This window comes from Aquarana catesbeiana, linkage group LG04 (assembly GCF_042186555.1).
Source record: "Aquarana catesbeiana isolate 2022-GZ linkage group LG04, ASM4218655v1, whole genome shotgun sequence".
Lineage (NCBI taxonomy): Eukaryota > Metazoa > Chordata > Amphibia > Anura > Ranidae > Aquarana > Aquarana catesbeiana.
In genome coordinates this window covers 66,681,377-66,707,829 of record NC_133327.1, presented here as the reverse complement: position 1 = coordinate 66,707,829, position 26,453 = coordinate 66,681,377, and the positions used below count along the sequence as shown (strand labels likewise).

The 26,453-nt window shown below is 43.6% G+C and overlaps 1 pseudogene; it reads right to left on the bottom strand.

Annotated features, from left to right (window-relative positions):
* Window positions 1–19,743: 19,743 nt before the first annotated feature.
* Window positions 19,744–19,876, bottom strand: LOC141141932 (U2 spliceosomal RNA; annotated as a pseudogene).
* Window positions 19,877–26,453: the final 6,577 nt, after the last annotated feature.

The following is a 26,453-nucleotide window of genomic DNA, read 5'->3' as shown; positions in this document are numbered from 1 at the left end:
TACTGTATACAGTTTTCATCGTACAGGCATCTATCAATATGCAACGAACATCCTCAATAGGATCGTCACAATGCATGTAACTACAGATTAACGTAGACTCAAGTCTCCAACCTAAACTCGATATTACACACTATATACAATATGAGTAAGGATAACTGACTTATGCCTCCACAGTAGTGGGCAGAATACAAAGCTTTCATATTACAGGTTGGTGTGTCAGTACATGTACAGCTATATACAAAAGATGACTAATACTGTAAGGTACGTTGTTCGGTTAGACTATAGCTTGCTAGCTCTTCCTATGCTGTGTAAACCACATATTTACACACAACCAGGGTGCCAAATTATGAATTATAAAATATACCACTTCTTCACGCTGCATCTTTTCATCTCCACTATTCCAAGCACATACTTGCCGCACCTCTCCAATATACGAGGCAATACCACACCCTTAGAAAAGTATACTCTTTAACATATTACTTGCTCAGTCTTTTCATTCCAGAATACATAGTTCATAGTGGGTGTCTGCCTTTGATGGTAGATGCATACGTATGTGGACTGAATTCTAAGGTAAAATGATATGACTACAGATACCGACAGGAGAAGTGCGCTTGCCACGGCGGATGACACCTTCAAAAAAAAAAAAAAAAAAAAAAAAAAAAAAGGGTCACCTTTGTACATACTTGCCTCACACGAGTGTTCATTCATCTCTATATAAGAGATTTAGGCTGCTTGGAAACATCTCACTTTAAATGTGGAGAGAACAGGTGTCAGCAGAAAGATTGAGCCTAATTCTGGGGGGGCGCAATTCAACTACAGTGCATGAGCTAGTATTTCAGAAGCCTACACCAATGTCTCTGTTGTGTTCTTTCCTTTTTTTTCTATTTTTTAAATTCCGCAGGTTTAACTGTTTATGTTTTTACTGATCTCGCAGATTAGTTTGCTTTACATGACTGATGGCAATATGATATGTGTTCGCCTGTCATTGATCCCAAACTTTGATACGGCCTGTGACATTACAGGTTGCCCTCATGATGTAACAATCCACAGAATGAACATTGACGCACTGAGTCTGAATATGTATCCCGCCCACAACACACTGATTTAGATTATACTCCTACAGCTAGGGGATTTCCTCTATCCTCCACATTATACTCTAAACTATACAAAGCTTTAGGGAATAATAGCAAGACAGAGGTTGATATAGTCGACATTATAATTCAAAACTATTGACCTGACCCCCTCCTTCTATAGAACTAAGTAGAACGGCGGACTACCACCTTTACGTACAACCCACAGTAGATCCGTGGCTCGGTACAACCCAACCCCCACACAGTGCAGTGAGAAGGCTCAGGCTGGTATCTGGTCCCTTTCACACTAACTGTGCACTGTATCTTTCTGACCTTTCTTGTCGAAGATAAGGTTAGTTAATTCTACCTTTCCCCATCCCTATACTTTCACACTCCTCTATATAGACACACAGCTTCATCGTAGGCTTTACACCCCAATCGGAAGAACCACAGTATCCCTATTTTAACTGAAAGTTTGACACCCTACCACCACTACTAACATGGCAGATACTGACCATGCTATACGCAAGAAGACAAACCATAGCGATCCACAAAATAATGTCCAAATAAGAATTGACTCCATAAACATCAGAGGTCTGAATACTCCCGAAAAACGGTCACAACTGTTATATTCACTACACAAAAATAAAACACAAATCGCATTTATACAGGAAACTCATTTCCGTACTGACAACGTACCCAAACTGGGGAATTATCGCTACCCTACAGTGTACCATGCCTCCAATGACTTCTCTAAAACAAAAGGGGTTGCTATACTAATTTCAAAACATTGTCCTCTGCTAATCACAGACACCATGCAAGACCCTAAAGGTAGATACCTATTTCTTAAAGGAACATTACATAACAAGCCCATCACTCTTGCGAACATATATGCTCCTAACACTAGACAGGTTACATTCTTTAGAGAAACATTACAATTGCTCACGGAATTCTACTCTGGCGTTCTTGTACTGGGTGGTGATTTTAATGCAGCGTTAAACCCCCACCAGGATTCATCAACTGGAACAACATCCTTGCCGTATAGAGCTCGAAGAGCGATCAAACAACAATTACAAGAGTTGACATTACATGATACGTGGCGCACGCTTCACCCAAATGTTAGAGATTTTACATTTTTTTCACCACCCCATAACAAGTATTCCAGAATCGATCACCTTTTTATCTCCCAAAATGACTTATCTTATCTCAAACATGCGACCATAGACCCTATGATCCTTTCTGACCACAATCCCATTTCACTGACATTAAATATCCCGATGTCACGCCCCTCACACTTGATATGACGTTTAGACAACTCTCTCCTGACAGACCTGGACTCTATATCCAAAATTAATAACAGACTCGTCCATTACTTCAAAGAAAATGCCTATGGGGAAACAAACCCATCCATCGTATGGGCTGCGCATAAGTGTGTAATAAGAGGTGAATTAATCTCAATAGCTGCATCCAAAAATAAACAACGAAAAGCCCATATAACATCCTTAACCTCCAAAATCCATGCACTTGAAAGGATTCACAAAGCATCCCTGGCCACTAATTCGCTTACAGAACTTCTGCAAGCGAGGGAAGAACTTAGAGAAGAATTGCATAAATCACTACGACGTAAATACATTTTCACCCAAAAACTATATTATGAATGTGGCAATAAATCCGGTAAATTAATGGCTAAAGCCCTGCAACGTAGAAAGGCAGCTTTGACTATCCACGAGATTAAAGATCCTAGCGGGAAGACATTGCCACACAGTTTGTAAATTATTTCACCAAACTCTACAACCTACCAACAAAAGTTAAAAATCCCTTGCGAAATAGACAGGAAGCGATATCCACATTCTTATCACAGCATGGTGTACCACACATTTCCCCTGAAGCATCCAAGACCCTTGACTGCCCTATTAGTATTGGAGGAAGCCACAACAGCATTAAAACAACTCAAAACAGGGAAAAGTCCTGGCCCAGATGGGCTTACTGTCGGCTATTACAAAACATTTCAAGAAATCCTTACCTCTCATTTTGTTACGGCATTCAATACACTCTCTACCGTCCCACAAAATAATAAAGATTTATTAGAAGCACATATCACCCTTATTCCGAATCCCGGCAAAGACGATACACTAGTGACCAACTACAGACCTATATCCCTCCTCAACGTAGATATTAAACTTTATGCTAAAATTCTTGCGAATCGACTACTCCCTCTCATCCCTGACCTCATCTCCCTCGACCAAGTTGGTTTTGTCCCCGGCAGAGAAGCTAGGGATAACACCATAAAAGCCCTACATATCCATCATATCCTTTCATCATCTCACTCACACAAACGCCAGGGTTTTCTACTATCGCTCGATGCGGAGAAGGCGTTCGACAGGGTAGCATGGGACTACATGGCAGCGACGTTGCAAGCAATGGGCCTCCCTTTGCAATTTCTTCAAATGATATTGGCTTTATACTCATGCCCTACTGCTAGAATAAGAATTAATGGACGCCTGTCGGACGCCTTGTCCTTATCGAATGGTACACGTCAAGGGTGCCCGTTATCACCTCTTATTTTTATACTCACGTTGGAACCTATCCTACGCAAACTGCGGGCAAATCCTGACATTAACCTCCCTGGCGGTATGATTATTTCAGATTTTAGGTGCTGAAAGCGGTACAATTATTTTGCACAGAAATATGGCGTTTCATATTGTAGGCCTGTAATTCTTAGGAATAGTTCACTTAAATCTGTCCAAACAAGAGTCTAGTAGACATCCCGGGTATGATAAAGTTTGAAAAACGAAATAAAAAATTATAATATAATAAATAACTATAAATAATTAAAACACATAATAATATAATAATAATAAAAATTATATAATAATGTAATCAAATCAAAAACACTGAAATTTGCACAGTTGCAGAATTTTAGCTTTTATTACTTTTAGTGTTTGATGACGGATCTCCCCACAAATCACTATCGCTCAATTCTGCAAGTGATTATAATTTATTATCGCTTTTTTCTAGCTGGTCTAAAACCACTTTTGATGTAAAGAGACAGTTTTGGTTGCTATGGACAATCTCCAGTTTCCTGGCAGAAAGAACAGTTTTATATATATAAAACTGCATGCAGGACACTGGGCAGACCACTAGGGACAAAGGGGATGTGTAGTTATTTGATACAGTACTGTAATCTGTAAGATTACAGTATGCTGTATCTATACTATGTGTTTCACTTTTGAATTTACCGCCGAACTCCGTCCCCGTGCGTCGCAACGCTCGCAGGGAACGGAGCTCGGCACTGTGAATCGAGCGAGACACAGCGGCTCGCCGATCACAGCGGGGAGACATCGCAGGAACCAGGGGACAAGGTAAGTAATCTCTTCCTGGATCCTGCGATGCAAGCCCGAGTCTGGCTCGGGGATACCGCTTTTGGTATGTAAAATCCACCCCGAGCCAGACTCGGGAATACCGCCAGGGGGGTTAAAGGTATTGACATTGACAACAAACAGTATAAAATAGCTGCTTATGCAGACGACATCCTACTTTTTCTTTCAGAACCCCTGATAAACTATACCCAATCTATTAAAAGATTTTGCTTCCTTCAACGAACTCTCAAACTTAAAAATCAATTTCACAAAGTCTAAAGCCCTGAATATCTCCCTCCCACAGACAATAGTGACACAATGTAAAACAAATGACCCTTTCCAATGGGAAACCCATCCCCTTACCTATTTAGGAATCCAAATACCAACACACTTCCAGTAGATATACGACAAAAATTATTTATCATTACTAAGTAATATTCAAAAAGATCTCATTAAGTGGTCATCTAGCCCTTACTCTTGGTTTGGAAGGATTGCCATCGTTAAGATGAATATATTGCCGAGAATACTGTATATCCTTCAGACCATCCCAATCAAATTGCCCCCATCATTTTTTACCACATATAAACGAATCTGTCGTGACTTCATATGGGCAACAAAATCCCCCAGACTGAGCTGGAATAGAATGACTATCCCCAAACCAAAAGAAGGCCTCAGTCGTTCAGTACACAAACCCCTATTTAACAATATAATTGGAACAACATCTCAAAGGTTCCACCTATCATTCCCTTTTTGATAGAAAACTACATCCTCAATCTCCACTACAGACCCCGGTCTTTTATCTCACTGAGTGACATAGTCCATCCCTATAATGTCACGGAGGCACATTATATCTAAATATATAAAAATACATCAAAGCCAGAATAAATGAAGTTTTGTTAACCACACATACCACACAGTGTGATCCCTTTAGGGGTGCGGGAATGAGAAACTGGCATCTATTGTCCTAATTGCCTAATGCACATAAAATCGTAGGCCTCAGAAATCATATTGACATACAAGTCAGCTTATGTTACATCTTAGAGTTACTTCATATGTTTTGTTCCAAGAACAATTACAATGTTATCTACATTTGATATCATACTAACTACTATTACAGTATGTACCTATAAAGAAAGCTGTTCAGTTAAGTGTATTTCAGAATGTACCCAGAATACAAGATGTAATTGTAACGTTCATTTGATGTTATTGTCATTACTATTTTTTGAAAGATTTGACTATGTACTGTTATACCATTTGTACAACATAACCTTCTTAAAAATAAATAAAATCATTTGAAACAAAAAAAAAAAAACAATGTTTTTGCATGATGTCACCCACCTAACGGTGCTGACCCGAGAAACAAGTGATCAGCCTGACCCCTGGATTGAATTTAACAGATTTAGGGTTCATGTATTAAAGAAATTCTGTTTTTGTTTTTGGCCCTGATATAAGCCTTTTTAAGGCATTTATTACTGTATCCACGTTGTTTTAGGGGTAACTGCAACGCTTTTGCTTCTTATTCGAGCATCGCACTGGCTTCTAGGTTGGTGAGAGAGACCTATCCGATGGATGCTAAATCCAGCTGTGGAAGTGCTGATCGCAACTCTCTGATCGCAACTCTCTGATCGCAACCCTCTAACCGCAATATTCAAGGTACCTTAATGCCTTTCACACTTTACCCTGCTATTGCATATTTTGTTTCTTCAATAAAACTTGGAAAAAGGACTAAGTGTTTGAGCCAGTGTTTTCAATTGAATATCTACTCTGGGACCCCCTATGACGAACACTGTGGAGATGGTAACGGTAAGCCCTAATCTATTCAATAGCTCCTTCGGGGGTCAGTGCTACATAAGATCTCTGTACCATATATTTCAAGGTTGGCCTTCAATGTACCTTCTCGGGTAGAGAAAAGTTCATCAGAGGTGATCAACTCATTCTCCTTATATAGTTTTTCAATTTCCTTATCAAGAAATGTCAATTCAGTGGTATAATGATTGCAAAGTACTGTAATTCCATCATGTTAACGGAGCATAGCTGTAAATTATCTTCCCATTGGTAGGGAAGATTTGTATTCTGAGTCCCCATGGGGAGACTATCTTCTATATACTTTACAAAATACCACTTATTCCAGTAAAGCCTGGATTTCTTTTTTAACATTTGCTGCAACCTGAGGAAAAACCTGTCCATAGATAGACCACCACCGGCAGCATTTTGGGACTTGTGGATTTTGTCCATAAGTCCGTCAAATGCATTTCCACAATAGTTTGTCATGATGCCGAAAAATTCAAAGGATGCAATGAAGGCAATTAACAATAAGGAAAAAAGGGAAAGCCAAAAAAAAGAAAACTAGTGAAATTAAATATAGAGTACAAAAAAGAAATATCAAAGATAAGTCAAAATGTTATTGGTTACAACAGATATATTTCCTTTTTTCAAAGTAATACTAAATGGTAATCTGATTTGTTCTCTGCCTTAAATAGTGATAGGTGGGTGACACCTGAGGAGAAACATAAGAAAGGTAAGGCAAAGAAGTCAGATTGAACACCCTGGTGTTTGGTGTTAAATCTGACTTCTTTGCCTTACCTTTCTTATGCAGGTTGCAGTTTCCATATTGCAGGTGCATTTTGCAATTTTCAATACACGCTTTTCATCCATTGAGGTCTATGGAACCAAAAACCAGAAAAAAGTCCCTGGCCCTTTCCATAAAATGCACAGATGTGAACATAGGAAACCATGTTAAATGGACTGTAGTGTGTTTCTGCAAAACTGAAAACGTGCTAAAGAATGCATAGGTGTTATCCAGGCCTAAAGATTTCCAAATGATTTAAACTCAATCACCCCACTTTAACCGCCTCCCGACCGCTGCACGACGATATACGTCGGCAGAATGGCACGGGTCGGCAAAAGGGCATACAGGTACGTCCCCTTTAAGAAGCGGTACTGCGGGCGCACGCGCCCGCCGCCTTCTACATGACCGCGAGTTCCGCGGACTCGATGTCTGGCGGGTGCCCGTGATCGTGTCAAGGAGAGGTAGTACGGGGAAATGCCTTTGTAAACAAAGCATATCCCCATTCTGCCTAGTGTCATGGCAGAGATCACTGCTCTCTGTCATCGAGAGCAGTGATCGCTGTCATGTGTGTTGAAGCCCATCCCCCCACAGTTAGAATCACTCTCTAGGACATGCTTAACCCCTTCATCGCCCCCTAGTGGTTAACCCCTTCACTGCCAGTGTCATTTACACAGTAATCAGTGCATTTTTATAGCACTGATCGCTGTATAAATGACAACAGCCTCAAAATAGTGTCAAAAGTGTCCGATGTGTTCGCCATAATGTTGCAGTCACCATAAAAATCACAAGCCGCCATTACTAATTAAAAAAAAAATAATAAAAATGCCATAAAACTATCCCCTATTTTGTAAACGCTATAAATTTTGCGCAAACCAATCAATATACGCTTATTGCGATTTTTTTTTTTTTACCAAAAATATGTAGAAGAATACATATCGGCCTAAACTGAGGAAAAAAAAAGTTTTTTTATATATATTTTTGGGGATATTTATTCTAGCAAAAAAAATGCTTTTTTTTCAAAATGTATGCTTTTTTTGTTTATAGCGCAAAAAATAAAAACCGCAGAGGTGATCAAATACCACCAAAAGAAAGCTCTATTTGTGGGAAAAAAAGGACATCAATTTTGTTTGGGTACAACGTCGCACGACCTCGCAATTGTCAGTTAAAGCGACGCAGTGCCGAATCGCTCTGGTCAGGAAGGGGGCAAATCCTTCCGGGGCTGAAGTGGTTAAGGAAAAGAATCTACAAGTGGTAAAGATTTTAAATGAATGTTAATTTGTCCAGGACTGGCAAATTCAGCTCAAGAGTTGACCACTGGACACTGAAATAAGTCTCTAAAAAGTCCATCACAGGGTGTACAGGTAACTCTTCCAACAGTTGGAGTCAAAGTGCATGCATTTACCATTAAAAAGCGCTTTCACCAATTTAAACTGTTACTAAACCCACAACAGTAAAATCAGTCTGTATATGCAGTAAAGCATGCTTGTTATACTCACTGTGGAACCTAAGGGGTTAATCCTCTGCATTGTGTAAAAAGGCTGTTTGATCCTGGTTTCTCTGATCCTGCCCTTCTTCCATAGTCCCCAATCCATCTCCTAATAAAACAGAGGCTAGGGGACGGGCTGCACATGCTCGGTTTGGTATTGCTAGAGAGTTTTTTTTTCTCGGAAGGGTGCATATGATCAGCACAGGGCCAATCAGCACTTTCCAGAGTGTCAGGGGTCTTGCTGCCTCATAGGACAATCAGAGTAGAATGAAAACTCCTCTACCAAGCTTTAATTAGACACCAATAGAAGTTACAAGACTGTTATATACTGCTGATGGGAAAAGGTATTTAGCCGTTTATATTTACTACAATAATTGCATGTCCATGTTCTGTGTACTGTGGGAGACCAGATATAGTGAATGCAGGGTCCTGAGTTTAGTAACACTTTAACCTGTGTGAGAGGTGTACTATGAAAGAGCCATTGCTGTCCAACAAAAACTTCAGAGCAAGGTTATAGTTTTTCATTGAACATATAGGTAACAAGCAGACTTTCTGCAACATTGTGCTGTAGACTGATCAACCAAAGATAAGAGTTGTTTGGTCAATGGGCTCCCGTTGCTGTTCAGACAATGAGGAGGGAGAGTCCAGGAATAGCCGAGGCTATCCAGAACATCACTGGATCTGAGGAAGCACAGGTAAGGATTTGGGGGGCTGGGGAGGCCACTGCACACGGAAGGATTTTCACCTTTATTTATAGAATGCATGAAAGTAAAAAACCTTCAGAACCACTTTAAAGCTGAACCAAAAATGGGTCTTTCAAAACGATAATGATCTGAAACACACTAGAAAATCCAAGAAAGAATGGCTCCAAATAGAAATAGAGGGTTATTGGCTGCCCTAGTCAGAGCCCTGATTGGATTCACATTGAGTTTTTTTAGGGGATTTTGAAAATGAGCAGGTCCTGCAAGGAATACCACAAACATCTTGCATCCCCCTGATCCCATTGCGGCTCCATCCAATCCCCCGATCCCATCCCATCCCAGCTCCAGCCATTCCCCCGATCCCATCCTGGCTCCATCCATTCCCCCGATTCAATCCTGGCTCCACCCTTCCCCCCGATCCAATTCCGGTTCCATCATTCCCCCGATCCCATTCCTACTCCATCCATTTCCCCAATCCCATCCTTCCCCCGATCCCTTCCTGGCTCCATCCATTCCCCTGATCCCATCCTGGCTCCATCCATTCCCCGATCCCGTCCTGGCTCCATTCATTCCCCCCGATCCCATCCATTGGAGAGATGGATGGGATCGGGCCATCGGAGAGATGGATCGGGGTAAGGATGGAGCCGGGATGGGATTGGGGAAATGGATGGAGTAGGGATGGGATCGGGGGGAATGATGGAACCGGAATGGGATCGGGGGAAAGGTGGATCCAGGATTGAATCAGGGGAATGGATGGAGCCGGGATGGGATGGGATCGGGGGGAATGGCTGGAGCCGGGATGGGATTGGGGTGATGGATGGAGCCGGGATGGGATCGGGGGATTGGATGGAGCTGGGATGGGATCGGGGGGATTGGATGGAGCCGGGATGGGATTGCGGTGATGGATGGAGCCGGGATGGGATCGGGGTGGTGGATGAAGCCGGGACAGGATCAGGGTGGTGGATGAAGCCAGGACAGGCTCGAGGGGAGGGATGGAGCCGGGATGGATCAGGGGGAAGGATGGAGCTGTGGTGAGATCAGGAGGGAGGATGGAGCCGGGATGGGATTGGGGTAGTGGATGGAACCGGGATGAGATCGGTGGGAAGGATGGAGTCAAAATGGAATCGGGGGGATGGATGGATCTTGAAATTGGGGGGGGGGTAGAGAATATGTTCTAGGGGGTGCTTTGGGAGGGGAGAGGAATTGTGCTGGGGGGGGTCAAACTTCAAATCTGCCCCCCTCCTTCTAGCACAAATCATCTATAACCCAAAACAAAGCACCAGGGATGACCCTTCCATTATGGGCGCACAGGCACCACCCCCCCTTTCAAGGACGCCCGGGTGCCGCACCCCCATAGCAACGCTAATGCATGGTAGCCTATCAGCTTCTAACTTCAGCTTGTTCAATTAAGCTTTGGCAAAAAAATGGAAGCTGATTGGTTTCTATGCAGAGCTGCACCAGATTTTGCACGCTCCAGTTTTGGTAAATCAATCCATATGTGAATAAAGATCTAATGTTTGCCTGTAACTTGCGAGGTAAATAGCTCTGCCAAAAAACAGTTCAGACTAAAAATAAATCCCCCAAAACACCACCCCCCCCCCCCCGAAAAAGGGAAGTGGGAGGGGAAATCCCCAAAAAACAGGGGCACTTTCTTGACTCCAAAATAATAGTAATGAAGGCAATATAGAAATAGTTTCAGATGTCCAACAAAAAACAAAAAAACTCAACACAAAAACAAAGATCTTACGGAAAAAATAAATCAGTAACTGTACGAAAATATCTATATTTAGATGATTGTGCCTGGTAAAATATTTGGAGAAAGTCAACAATTTCCAAGCAGTGTAAATAATTTTTCACATGATTGCTATCCACTGTACCTTGTCAACTTTTATATATAGCGTCGTATGATTTATGTCGGTGTGTTTAGTAAAAGTTATAAGCAGGACAGTCCTAGGTACTGTATGTGATCACTGATGAGCGTAAACCTGAAGGATTAAAGGACATTAGCGCCATCTGCTGGAGAAGGACAGACTGCAAATGGAATGTCAAAAATGACAAACTTTATGCCACTTTTAGCAAGTTTGCTTTTGGAGATGTGTTCCACTCACATTCACCCAACTTAATATATATGCCATTTGTACACTGTTTTAATACATTCCCTGCTTGGTTTTATATTAAACAAATGTAAAAAAGAAAGCATTTTACACTTAACGGTCTAGTTATTATTACATATGATTTATTTAGCGCCAACAGTTTGCGCAGCAATTTACAACATGAGGGTGACACTACAGCTACAATATAATTCAATACAGGAGGAATCAGAGGGCACTGCTGGTTAGAGCTTACAATCTATGAGGGAGGGTCAAGAGATAGAAAAGGTAATAACTGTGGGAGATAAACTGATGGAGAAAATAAAAGTACAGTTGTTAGGTGTGGGCAGGATAGGCTTCTCTAAATAGATGAGTTTTCAGGGATTGTCTAAAAGCAAACAGAGTAGGAGATAGTGGGACAGATTGGGGTAGGGAGCTCCATAGGAGAAGTCCTGGAGGCGAACATGGGAGGAGGGAGCTAGAGAGCAGGAGGTCTTGGAAGGAATGAAGAGAACTATTTGGTTGGTATTTTGAGTCATTGTTAATATTGTTAATATTTTGAATATAATTTGTTGGGTGAGCGGAAGCCAGTGTAGCAGACACTGAGCAGTTGGTAACGTGAATGAGTCTGGCAGCAGCATTCATGATGGACTGAAGGAGGGATAGCCTATGTAAGAGTGCTTTCACACTGCGGGCACCCGGGCATCGGCTGTAAAGCGGCGCTTTACCGATGTTTTAGCGGTGCTATTTGGCCGATAGCGGGGAGGTTTTAACCCCCGCTAGCGGGTGAAAAAGGGTTAAAACCACCCGCAAAGCGCCGCTGCAGATTTCAATGGGCAGGGACACTATAGGAGCGGTGCAAAGAAGCTGCTTGCAGGACTTTTTGTGACGTCCTGCCAGTGCAGCGCCCCAGTGCGGAAGCACTCGGGCTTTCACACTGGGTTTGCAGCTGAGGCTTTTTTGAGGCGCTATGCAGGTGCTATTTTTAGCACTGTAGCGCCTGAAAAACGCCTCCAGTGTGAAAGGGGTCTTAAGGTAATCCAATGAGGAGGGAGTTGCAGTCGTCAAGACAGGAGATGATCAAGGAGTAAATTAGAAGCTTTGTGGTGTCATTGGTTAGGAAGGGCATATTTTGGAGATGTTGCATAGCTGGAGGCCGCAAGCTTTGGACAGTGATTGGATGTGGGGCCGAAAGGATAGTTCGGAGTCCAGGATTATACCTAGCACCCTGGCATGTGAGGATGGGTTAATAGTTGTGCCATTGATCTTGACAGAGAAGTCACGGGAAGAGGCACATGGGGGAGAAAATATAATGAGCTTTGTTTTGAACAGGTTGAGTTTGAGGAAGTAGTGTTACATCCAGGCTATGTCTGTTAGTAAATTAGTGATACAAGAGGAGACGTAAGGAATGAGCTGAGGGGTGTCATTGGCGTAGAAAAGGTATTGGAAGCCATGGGAGACTGTCAGGTGACCCAGGGAGGAGGTGTAGATTGAGAATAGGAGAGATCCAAGAACAGAACCTTTGGGAACTTCGACAGAGAAAGAAGAGGAGAGGAGGAAGTAGAATTGAAAGTGACACTGAAGGTGTGGTGAGATAAGTAGGATGAGAACTGGGTACAGTCACAGATACCAAAGGAGTGGAGTTTTTTGAGAAGGAGGGGGTGGTCCACTGTTTTAAAGGCAGCAGAAAGGTCCAGCAGTAGGAGAATAGAATAATGTCTATTGGTTTTAGCCATTAGCAGATCAGTTGTGGGTTTTAGGAAAGCAGTTTCTGTGAAGTGTTGAGGGTGAAATCCAGACTGAAGGGGATCAAGAAGGTTATTCTCAGTTGGTTGTAGATTGGATGTTCTAGGAGTTTGAATAAAAAGGTGAATAAGAAGATGGGACATAGGTTGTTAAGATTAGTGGAGTCCAGTGAGGGCAGCTTAAGTATGGGGGTGACTAGTGCATGTTTTAGATAGTTGGGGAAGATTCCAGAACAGAAGGAGAGATTGAAGATGAGAGTTAGAGAGTAAAAGATAGAGCCAGCGGGTGACCATAGCATTTGTGAGGGAACAATAGGCAGGTGGTTAGGTGGATGTTAGAAAAAAGTTTAGCAACCTCGTCTACAGTGACAGGGTTCAATGAAGGAAGTAATGATTGTATCTGCGGACACGGAGTATTAAGTGGGGAAGGTATCTGCGCATTTGAGATCTTCTCACGAATTGTATCAATCTTATTTTTTTATGTGATTGGCAATCTCCTGGGCAGTGAGTGAGTTAGTGGGTGGAGGCAGTGGAGGAGGAAGCAAAAAGTTGAAGTATAAAAGATTTGCTTTACAAATGTCTCCGCATTCATGCAAAAGTCACAAATAATATCTGTAATGTTTGTAAAATGTGAGAAATTTCAGTTTTTATTTTTTGCCTTTTGAAGGTTGAATTTAATATTCCTTTTTATTTAATCCTGAGAGAAGAAAGCCTTAACCTCCCTGGTGGTATGACAGATTTTTGCCTCTCAACGCATATTAAATAACGGCCAATGCATGCCATTGGGTAATAAATTTAAAAGAGCGAACAAAAGTCCTGGATGGCTTAACTCCAATGTAAAAATGCATATAAAAGCAAAGGAGAAGGCCTTCAAAAAATACAAGGTTGAGGGATCATCATCAGCATTCAGACTTTATAAAGAATGCAAGAAGAAACGTAAGGGTGCAATTAGGTTGGCTAAGATAGAACACGAATTCAAAAAATAATAAAAGAGTATGGGACTTTAAATGAGGCAGGTTCAAACACAAATTTGAGAGTAAAAATAAATATTTTTAATGTACATGAGTATCAAGTTGCGTAACGTTATATATAACAAAAAATTGCTCAGTGCATATGCAGACATCTTGGGAAGTAAATTGCATACATATAAACAGAGTGTAAAACATAATTGCCATAACAAGGGGACAATAATACATATTTCATGAGTATAACTTGTAATATACAGTAAAATTCATAAAAATCTTGGTGAAAATGTGAGGGGTTACATCCTCAAAAGCTCGACGCGTTTCGTCGGTAAGCCGACTCATCAGGAGCGGATATTGAATATCTGTAAATAATGGAGATGTTCTAAATCAAAAAATGGGGCCCATGATATGGGAAGTATTATATGTAAAAAGATATATATAGAGCATAGAGATGGTCCTCCATGTATTCCTACTCTCTCTGTGCTTGACAGTGCTGCCGGGTGTATCATATACAATACTTTTAATTATCTTACAGATTTACTGGCCACTATTGGCACAATACCCAATATACTACATTTGTTCCCTGGTTGGGGACGTTTTCGGTGTGGGCCTGTTACTTACTCAGCTCCCGGGGAGGCTTTATATGGTGACCCCTGCACACCGGAATTATTCGGAGTTCAGTGTTCCAATGGGATGTAAGTTTGTGGATTTGACCATCTCTATGCTCTATATATATCTTTTTACATATAATACTTCCCATATCATGGGCCCCATTTTTTGATTTAGAACATCTCCATTATTTACAGATATTCAATATCCGCTCCTGATGAGTCGGCTTACCAACGAAACGCGTCGAGCTTTTGAGGATGTAACCCCTCACATTTCCACCAAGATTTTTATGAATTTTATTGTATATTACAAGTTATACTCATGAAATATGTATTATTGTCCCCTTGTTATGGCAATTATGTTTTACACTCTGTTTATATGTATGCAATTTACCGTATTTATCGGCGTATAACACGCACCGGTGTATAACACGCACCCCAATTTAGGAGGGAATTTTAAGGAAAAAAACACTTTTAGGAGGGAAGTTGAAGGGAAAAAACTTACATTTAAATGCCGATCATTGCAGCCTTCTCAGTGCAGCCTTGCCCCAGTGCAGCCATGTCAGTGCAGCCATGTCAGTGCAGCCTTCCCCAGTGCAGCCATGTCAGTGCAGCCTTCCCCAGTGCAGCCTTCTCAGTGCAGCCTTCCCCAGTGCAGCCTTCCCCAGTGCAGCCTTCCCCAGTGCAGCCTTCCCCAGTGCAGCCTTGCCCCAGTGCAGCCTTGCCCCAGTGCAGCCTTGCCCCAGTGCAGGCTTCGATCCCCTGTCCCTGCTTTGTGGGCTTCAAAATCGCCGACCGCGATTTGAAAATGGCGCCGCCGGCGCCGAAATACACAGAGCCGATCCTCGGCTCTTTCCGGCGGCTCTCGTTCACTTTCGGTTCCACTCGTAGTCCCGAGCGGAGCTATCCGAGTAGGTTCGGATAGCTCCGCTCGGGACTACGAGTGGTGCCGAAAGTAAACGAGAGCCGCCGGAAAGAGCCGAGGATCGGCTCTGTGAATTTCGGCGCCGGCTGCGCCATTTTCAAATCGCGGTCGGCGATTTTGACACTTTGACAGCTCGGGATCGCAGGGGATCGGCGTATAACGCGCACCTGCGACTTTCCCCTGATTTTAAGGGGAAAAAAGTGCGTGTTATACGCCGATAAATACGGTACTTCCCAAGATGTCTGCATATGCACTGAGCAATTTTTTGTTATATATAACGTTACGCAACTTGATACTCATGTACATTAAAAATATTTATTTTTACTCTCAAATTTGTGTTTGAACCTGCCTCATTTAAAGTCCCATACTCTTATTATTTTTTGAATGTATAATTAGGGATGGAGGCGCACTACCCCCCTTTCCTTGTGCGCTTCATTTAAAGTCCCAGTATATGGAGATATACATTCCCCCCTCTGTTGTAAGATAGAACACGAAAGACACATAGCGGAGGAGAGAAAAAAAAATCCCAAGAAATTCTTTATGTATGTAAACAGTAAAAAAGGCAGGCCATATTGGCCCCATAAAGAATGAGGAAGGACATCTGGTTACAAAGGATGTGGAGGTGGCGAAGAATTTATTCTTCTCCTCAGTCTTCACGAGGGAATCGGGGGCTTCAGTAACCAAAACTGCAGTGTTTATCCTCATGACACATCACAGGAAGCACCTCCATGGTTAACAGAGGACAGAATTAAAATTAGACTTGGGAAACTTAACATTAATAAATCACCGGGACCAGATGGCTTGCATCCGAGGATGCTTAGGGAACTCAGTCAAGTAATTGCCAGACCATTGTTCCTAATTTTTACTGACAGTCTACTGACTGGAATGGTACCAGATGATTGGAGAAAAGCCAATGTAGCAACAATATTTAAAAAGGGCCCAAAATACATCCCTGGGAATTACAGATCAATTAGCCTAATATCAATAGTATGCAAGCTCTTGGAGGGGATGATAAGGGAGTATATACAAGATTTTAGTAATGAGAATGGTATCATTAGCAGTAATTAGCATGGATTCATGAAGAATCGTTCTTGCCAAACCAATCTATTAACCTTCTATGAGGAGGTGAGTTGCCATCTAGATAAAGGAAGGCCCGTAGACGTGGTGTATCTGGATTTTGCAAAAGCATTTGACGCAGTTCCCCATAAACAATTACTGTACCAAATAAGGTCCGTTGGCATGGACTATAGGGTGAGTACATGGATTGAAAACAGGCTACATAGGCGAGTTCAGAGGGTGGTGATAAATGGGGAGTACTCGGAATGGTCAGGGGTGAGTAGTGGGGCCCCCCCCAGGGTTCTGTGCTGGGACCAATCCTATTTAATTTGTTCATAAATGACCTGGGGGATGGGGTAAAAAGTTCAATCTCTGTATTTGCGGACGATACTAAGCTAAGCAGGACAATAACTTCTCTGCAGGATGTGGCAACCTTGCAAAAAGATCTGAACAAATTAATGGGGTGGGCAACTACATGGCAAATGAGGTTTAATGTAGAAAAATGTAAAATAATGCATTTGGGTGGCAAAGATATGAATGCAATCTATACACTGGGGGGGGCCTCTGGGGGAATCTAGGATGGAAAAGGACCTGGGGGTCCTAGTAGATGACAAGCTCAGCAATGGCATGCAATGCCAAGCTGCTGCTATCAAAGCAAACAGAATATTGGCGTGCATTAAAAAGGGGATCAACTCCAGAGATAAACGATAATTCTCCCGCTCTACAAGACTCTGCTCCGGCCTTACCTAAAGTATGCTGTCCAGTTCTGGCCACCAGTTCTCAGGAAGGAGTAAGGGTCTTGCACATAAACCTCAAGAAAAAAGATTATTTAAAAATTAAACTCTTCCATTACAGATGTGTATATGACCAAGCATTGGTGGTCAGTGGCAGTAAAAATGTCGGGATGTTGATGGTCAGTAAAAATCATCAAATCTAGGTAGTTAATAATAGGATGATTGCCTGGGCATCGGGGGGTCAACTGTAAGAAGAATGCCCAGGTGTCGGTGGTCAGTGGGACCAAGAATACCAAGGTTTACTTGGTCAGGAAAATGTACCCAATCCAGGTGATTAGTGGGAGGACAAAAACCTTGGCACTGGTGGTCAGTGAGAGGAAGAATGTCCTGCAATTGATTTGTAGGAGGGAGAAATACCTCAGCATTAGTGGCGATTGAAAGTATGTCCTGGTGTTGGTGGTCAAGAAGAGAAATAAAGGTCAAAGCAATGGTGGTCAGGGTAGGAAGAATGCCTCAACCCAGGTTGTCAATGGTAGGAAAAATACCCTGGCATCTGTGATCAGTGGCAGGAAGAACACCTTGGCAAAGAGGCAAAGAGAGGAAGAATACCCACCTCAGTACCAGTGATTAGTGGAAGAATACCCCAGCATTGGTGATCAATTGAGGAATACTCTGGTACTAGTGGTCAGTGGCAGAATACCCCAGCATCAGTGATCAGTGGGAGGATGAACACCCCAGCACTGTAGGTCAGTGGAAGGCGAACACCCTGGCACTGGAAGTCAGTGGAAGGAGAACACCCAGGCACTGGAGGAGAACACCCTGGCACTGGAGGTCAGTAGTAGAACATTCAGACACTGGAGGTCAGTGGCAGGAGAACACCCTGGCACTGGAGGTTAGTGGAATTAAAACATTCAGGCACTGGAGGTCAGTGAAAGCATAACACCCAGGCACTGGAGGTCAGTGGGAAGAGAACACCCAGGCACTGGAGGTCAGTGGGAAGAGAACACCCAGGCACTGGAGGTCAGTGGAAGGAGAACATCCACAGGTACTGGAGTTAAGTGGAAGGAAGAATACCCTGGCACTGGAGGTCAATGGGAGGAAGAATATGCCATCATTGGTGGTCAATGGAAGGAAGAAGACCCTGGCAACAGTGGTCAGTAGGGAGGAAGAATAATCTGGCACTGAAGGTCAGTGGAAGGAAGAACCACACAGCACTTGAGGTCAATGGAAGGAACAATACCCTGGCACTAGAGGTCAATAGGAGGAAGAATATCCCATCATTGTTGGTCAATGGAAGGAAGAAGACCCTGGCAACAGTGGTCAGTGGGAGAAAGAATATTCTGGTACTGGTGGTCAGAGGGAGGAAGAATATCCCATTATTGGTGATCAGTCACAGGAAGATTGCCCCTCAAGCAGGCAGTAGGTAGTAAAAATACCTGATGTCAGCGGGAGAATACCCCGTCACCAATGGCCAGCATTACAAATCTAGGACTTTCTGAGTACCTTGCCCCAAGTATCTCAGGTAGGCAGCAGGCCCAGTAAGTATGGTAACAGTTAGCTCTTAGTACTTTACAATGGTCTATCTGGCCGAAACCAGACAGACCCCGTTCTCTGGAGGGTCTGCCGAAACAGAACCCACCCAAGTACTAGGTGGGGCTCCCCCGAAGGGACACCCCATGAGAGAGGGCGAACTAAGCCAGAAGGCCATGTCCACCCCTTCCCAAGACTTTCAGGGCTGGCCTGAGGACCCGTCCTTACTCGCCACACAGTGAGACAAAACCGTGTACAAACATAAAAAGACATACAGTGACAAAACATAGGATTCAATCAAAAAATAAAATTTAAAAAAAGTGAGGAAGGGATAGTGGAGAGGAGAGTGAAAAAGGTGGCCATTGTGTAAAACAATGACCAGGCCCTCCGGCCAGGAATAAAAAATTCCTCTGGTCCCAGCCAAAAGGCCCGGCCCAAGAGGCAGGTGCTAAAAAAAAGCGTGTTCTATGGTGTAGTGACCGTGGTGCCTCAAATCAAAGCGACTGCCACTCACAGTGATTTTATGGAACCCCTGGACTGCCACTCCAGGGGCACATACTCCATAGGCTTTCAGGACCAACCCTGGCCACCGGCCCGGACCACAGCAGCCCCCACCCCAGGCAGGAAGGCATGGAGTTCTGAAAGCTTGGTGAGAGCCCTTTATAATCAGGCCTCACCGTCGTTCCGTCCCTCCTACCTAATTACATTCGGGAAATACTGGCCGCTCCCTCGGTGGGAGTAAGGGGAGCCAGCATTCTCTCCCGAATAACTGTCCAGAGCTAGAGCTGCCCCAATCCAGGCCAGAAGGCCAGGGTCCCCACCCTCCGGATCAGACCCTGTGGTTCTCCATCCCCATCAGAAGGCTTCCCTTTCGGCTACAAACCACTCCAGGTCACCTTTACTCCAGCAGGTTTTACATAGCAACCGCAATCCCATCTCTATCTCGCCATAGATCAGGGACGGTAGCAAGTGCCACCTCCTGGAAACTGATAAGAACAGATACTACACTTGATCTTAGCCAAAAAGCCGAGAAGTGGGGGGAGATGTGAATATTACAGTGGGGAGACGTGGATATTACAGTGGGGGAGATGTGAATATTACAGTGGGGAGATGTGGATATTACAGTGGGGAGATGTGAATATTACAGTGGGGGGAGATGGGAATATTACAGTGGGGGGAGATGTGGATATTACAGTGTGGGGAGATGTGAATATTACAGTGGGGGGGGGAGATGTGAATATTACAGTAGGGGGAGATGTGGGGAGATGTGAATATTACAGTGGGGGAGATGTGGATATTACAGTGGGGGAGATGTGAATATTACAGTGGGGGGAGATGTGGGGAGATGTGGATATTACAGTGGGGGGGGGGGATGTGAATATTACAGTGGGGGGAGATGTGAATATTACAGTGGGGGGAGATGTGAATATTACAGTGGGGTATATGTGAATATTACAGTGGGGGGAGATGTGGAGATTGGGGGGGCGCAGTTTGCCATCTTCGCCCTGGGCACCAAATGGCCTTGTCCCAGCACTGCCTTGAAGGTAGGGTCTGCTATGGCCACCATGTCCCCTAACTTCTGTGTATGGGGCCTCAAAGGGTTTGAGCTAGATGTGGATTGGGGAACTCCCCACTCTGGATTATTGAACATATCTTTCAGTTGGAAAGGCTTTCTAAAACTTGGATACCCACATCCCCACCATAGGCCCAGAACATAGGTCCCACTGTCTTCTGGGCTAGGACTCTCACTGGTCAGCCTGAACTCTTTGGCGTAAGACAGATCTGTGTGTTTGTTGATTGTCATTCTATCTAAGAGTAACTTCCCATTTTTGTCTTTCCTATTTTGGGCGTTTTCAGGTTTGTACCCCCAGATTGTACTCCCAGTGTTCCAACCCACTGCTCCCCAGGAGTCACAGTTGTTACCCCAATAGGTGTCAGTGATGCATACATACACAGTCATGGGTCTTACTGCTTCATTCCAGGACCGGATCCCATAAATAGTACCTGGAACTATCTGTTCATAAGAGGATATAAAAGTGGCAACATATGTATTGGATGGGTTATACAAAAACTGGGTTACACCATCTTTTTGTTTGATAGTAATCATTGCCCAGGCGCAAGAGATAGCCATGAAAAGGATATACAGAATCATTTGGTTCCCTCGGCCTCTTCCTCAGGTACAGGGACTTTCTTGCAGTGGGAGGCATGTATCCACAAGTTTTTCCTGGCCACCTTGACTAATGTGGTGGTTGTTAGGAGAACCTGGAAAGGACCATCATATCTAGGTTCAAGGGTGTGTTTTCTCACAAACTTCTTTACCACGACCCAGTCTCCGGGGACCAACTTGTGTGATCCTGTATCTCGCTCAGGATCTGGAATGGAGAAGAATACTTCCAAATGGATATAGATTAATTCTCGAGATAAAGCAGTCACATAATCCGTTAATACATCAGATTGGAGCTGCAACTATTGTAGGAAGAAACAACTTAGTCTGAGGGCTGAACCAAACATTATCACATAGAGTGACAGACCATGGTTTCCCCTTGGAGTGTACCTAACACTGAATAAGGAAATGGGTAGGCTGTCTAAGGCCAACTCATTCCCGTTTCCTGAGACTTTTTTTAGCATTCTAAATTTTATTGTGCCGTCTAATCTTTCCACCTTCCCACTGCTCTGAGGATGGTATGGGGTGTGGAAAGATCATGTGACTCCTAAAACTGCCCATATCTTTTTGGTTACTGAGGCTGTGAAAGCTGACCCCTGGCCACTCTCTATAACCTCTGGGACATCATACCTGTTTTTACTGTCAACCAATGCATATTCATGGATGTGGTCGATCCGTATCCTTTGAAAGGGGTACTGGGCCTTTGCTAGATGCTTCAAAAGGTACCTTTTCCGTTCTTCCTGGGTTACATTTAGCATAAATAGTGCATGATTTGCAAAAGTTGCTGGTAAGTGGTGTAATCCCCGGGGCTAAGTAGTATTTATTGATTAGGGCATTCATCAAAGTTTTTGACAGATGAGGGGCACCATGGGCCCACTGTACCACTGCAGGAAACATTGATTGTGATAGACACGGCCTCTTGTTTAATTCCATGATCCCTTCAGTTTCTGTGGCTCCTTTCTTGATCCACACTTCTTTTTCTTCTTTGTCAGCTGCTTCTTGCTGCTCCTTGAGATGGGTCCTGCTCACAGGAGGGTTTTGTAGAATCATGGTGGTCTGTACAGTTTCTTCAGGGGTATCCACTGTACCATCCAGGATGGGTGCATCCACTCCACTGACCACTTCTTGTGTTCTGTTTGCAGCTTGTTTTGCAGCAGTGTCTGCCAGATGATTGCCTCATGCTTCTTGGGAATCCAGCTTGCCGTGCGCCCTTATCTTGAGTATAGCCACTTGTGCTGGTAGGAGTAGGGCATCCAGTAAGTCCTTGATAGCTGTACTGTGTTTTACAGGTGTTCCTGCTGCTGTCAGGAACCCTCTGGTTTTCCGGATGATCCCAAAATCGCAGGCAATGCCGAGGGCGTATCTTGAGTCTGTATAGATGTTAGCTGTTTTCCCCTCTGCCAATTTGCATGCCATTGTTAGGGCCTGGAGTTCTGCTTCCTGGGCAGACATGGAGGAAGGCAATGCTGAAGCCTGAAGAACTGTATCTTCGGTGGTGACTGCGTATCCTGTGTGGTACTGTCCAGTGCTGTCAGCATACCTGGGACCATCCACAAAGATTGTCAAGTCAGGATTCTCAAGGGCTGTTTCACTGACTGTCGGTAAATGTGAAGTCTCCATTTTCATCACCTCGAAACAGTCATGAGCGGCGAGATGAGCATCATTCTCTAAAGAGGATCCCCCCTCAAAAGTGGAAGTAGAGTGGATGGGTTGAGATTATCACATCGGAGGAGAGTGATGTTATCAGGGAGGAGCAAGGCACACTGGAGTCTGAGGTGTCGTGCTGAAGACAGGTGCTTGGGCTGTACTTGGTTTAGTATGGCAGCTACGTCACAAGGGGCAAGAAGGATTAATGGGTGGCCCAACACCAAGTCAGCAGTCTTGTCCAAAAGGCCTTGGGCTGCAAAGACAGCTCTGAGACAGGAGGATTCCCCCTTGTCTCTCTGAGACAAACAGTTTGATTTGATTGTAGCCGTATTAGTGCAATTGTGACAGAGAAAAGTGAGTACTGTCCGTGATACTTTTTTTATTTGCACTAACATACAATTTTTCAGGACAAGCTTTCGGGGTATGTCCCCTGCTTCAAGGTCCAAGCAGTACTGATTCACAAATTTTTAAGCAGAATGTTAAAGAAGAAGAAGAAAAAAAAAAGAGAGAAAACCAAACACATACAAATCAATGGTAATAAAGATAGCAGCAGAGTTAGTGAGATAAGACAGAGGGAGAGCTAGGGGGGAATGCAGGGGGGAAGAATTCATTCTTACACACAACTACTTCACTTTCAATAATGACATCTATCTCCACTGTATGGGTACTGCTATGGGAAGCAAAATGGCACCCCAATATGCAAATTTATTTATGGCTGACCTGGAGGACAAATTTCTGAACAGCATACAACAAAAGCCATACAGATATTATTGCTATATTGATGATATATTCATGATATGGACTGAAGGTGAAGAAAATCTAAACCAATTCTTTTAATTAATCAACACTTTTCACCCATCTATCAAACTAAAAATGGACTATTCAAACACACATGTCAACTTCCTGGACACTACAGTATACATCAGGGATGACAAGCTACACACGTCAATATACAGAAAACCAACTGACCGATGCAGCGATCTTCATAGTTCCAGTTTTCACCCCCAACACACCAAACGGGCCATCATACACAGCCAGGCCATCAGATACCACCGAATTTGTTCAGACCCAGAAGACAGAGATAAACATCTCAGAACACTGGGAGACTCCTTCCATAAGAAAGGTTACAAAGACAAAACCATCAACAACAGCATAAACACAGCCTTGAAAACCCGAAGAGAAAATCTCCTCCAATACACAGAGAAAAAAACAAATAACCGAGTACCTCTAGTCACCACATAGAACCCAGCACTTGAAGGGATCAAAAAGATAATCAAAGATTTACAACCCATTATAACAGAGGATGAAACTCTGAAAGGAATATTCCAACAACCCCCATTATTGGCTTTCAGACAACCACCCAACCTCAGACACAAACTAATCAGCAGGAAACTTCACTCTGATTATGAAGTCACAAATAATGGTAGCAAACCCTGCAATAAAAAACGCTGCAAACTATGCAACCAGATAAATCTATCCAAAAGTGTTACACACTCAAATGGGACCTTCAATATCATGGGATCTTACAGCTGTACCTCAAGTAATGTTGTGTACCTCATCCAATGCAAAAGGTGCAGCAAAGGATCTTATGTTGGTGAAACAGGACAGAAGTTGCAAGCGAGGATGAATTTGCACAGACATACCATCAAAGAACATAAAGAAGACAGTTTATGCACACCTGTGGGACATCATTTCTCACAATCGGACCACACCATAGAAGACCTCAATGTTTTAGTTCTTAAAGGGAATTTCAGAACTATCCAGGAAAGGAAAACGTTTGAACTAAGAATGATACTTCTTTTTGACACAAAGAATAATGGCCTGAATTTAGATATTGGTTTCCTTACACATTATGCTAAAGTTTTACGACCGCTCTGTGATTAGTATCCCCCCCCCTGCATTCCCCCCTAGCTCTCCCTCTGTCTTATCTCACTAACTCTGCTGCTATCTTTATTACCATTGATTTGTATGTGTTTGGTTTTCTCTCTTTTTTTTTTTTTTTTTTTTTCTTCTTCTTCTTTAACATTCTGCTTAAAAATTTGTGAATCAGTACTGCTTGGATCTTGAAGGAGGGGACATACCCCGAAAGCTTGTCCTGAAAAATTGTATGTTAGTGCAAATAAAAAAAAAGTATCACGGACAGTACTCACTTTTCTCAGACAAACAGTTTGAAAGTCTTTTAGTCCCAAAGCAGGGGCTGTTGAAAGGATCTCCTTCAGAGTTTCAAAATTGTCCACAGCTTCTGGAGAAAGGGCATCATAAAGGGGTTGCATCAAGAGGGAGGCTTCTGGGATTCAAGAGCGGCCATAGGAGATTAATCCTAGGAAAGCATGTAAGAGTTTATGACCTTGAGGCAAAGGGATGGCTTTGATTGCAGCAACTCTTTCTTCAGTGAGATGTCGGGTACCTTGAGAGATGCAGAGGCCTATGAAAATCACTTTCTCTCTGGACTTTTTGCTTTAAGGCCAGTCCCTTCGTCGTCGCCTGCATCCTTGCTCAGCCAGGTAGTGAAGGAGGCTTTCAGAGAAGATTAAGGCGTCCTCAAGGGTATCTGCACAGAGCAGGAAGTCATCTACATACTGAAGGAGTACAATGTCTGGTTGTAACTTCATCCAGGTGTCCAGAATGAGGGCCATTGCCTTATTGCCTTGGCGAATTGAGAAGGGGAGTTCTGGGCACCTTGTGGCATAACAGTCCAAGTATAGCCCCGCCCCCCCATGGGTGAAAGCGAACAGGAATTGACAACAGGGGTCGAGGGGCACACTGAAATAAGCATTCGCCAAGTCTACTACTGTAAAGTATTTTTCTGTGGGCGGTATTCCTGCCAGCAAGGTGTGTGGATTGGCCACAATAGGTGTTTCCAATACAGTAGCTTCGTTCACAGCCCTAAGGTCTTGTACCATTCTGTATTTTTCTGGCTCTCCTTTTGCATTTTGTTTCTTCACTGGGGACAGTGGTGTGTTGCACAGAGATGTGAAGGGTATCAGAACTCTATTTGACAGAAGGGTCTTGATTTGCTTTGAAAGAGATGCAGCTTGAGCTGGCTTCAAGGGGTACTGTGGTCTTCTGGGCAAGGGGGGCCCCAGGCTTTAGCTGCACCATGATTGGTGGCACTTTTAGACGCCCTACATCTTCAGGCCCTGTGGACCACAGGCATGTAGGGACTCGATCCAGAACCTCTTTTGGGATTCAGATTGGAAGGAAATAGAAGCGCCTGTGTCGCATAAGAAAGTAGTAGTATGGCCCTCGATGGGGAGAGTAATTTTTGCGAGAGGGCCTCCTGAGTCTCCAGAGGATACCATTGTAGGGTTAAGTGACACAGGTTTGTCGAAATCCTAGCGGAGAAGGTCTGTATGGTCTGGAGGGGGTGGAGGAGGAAAGTCATGTCTCCTATTGGGCGTCTTCACGTGGGTCACGGTTGAGGCCTGGTTGCCTGTGGGCAAGCTTTCTCAGGTCTTCGGTATTCTCTTCTGGAATGGCCAGGTCTTCCGCAGTTGTAGCAGACACGTGGAGTTGGTTTTGATGGGCGCAGATAGGGTTTGTCAGAGGCCATCATGAGAGGAGCTACTCTCTACTGCTCTGTGAGGGTTCTGGACCTATAACTACTAGCTCCATTAGCTACTAGCGTCTCAAGCTCCATTACTCTATACTCAGACCCTTTCAGATTGACTCTTTAAGACCTGAAATAAATTAACATGTGTCTATGTGGTTTGTTCAGCACGCTAAAACCCAAATCAGTAAACTTCTTGTGCTATTTCTCAACAGATTCGCCTTTCCTTGTGTGACCTCCTGTACACATATAGG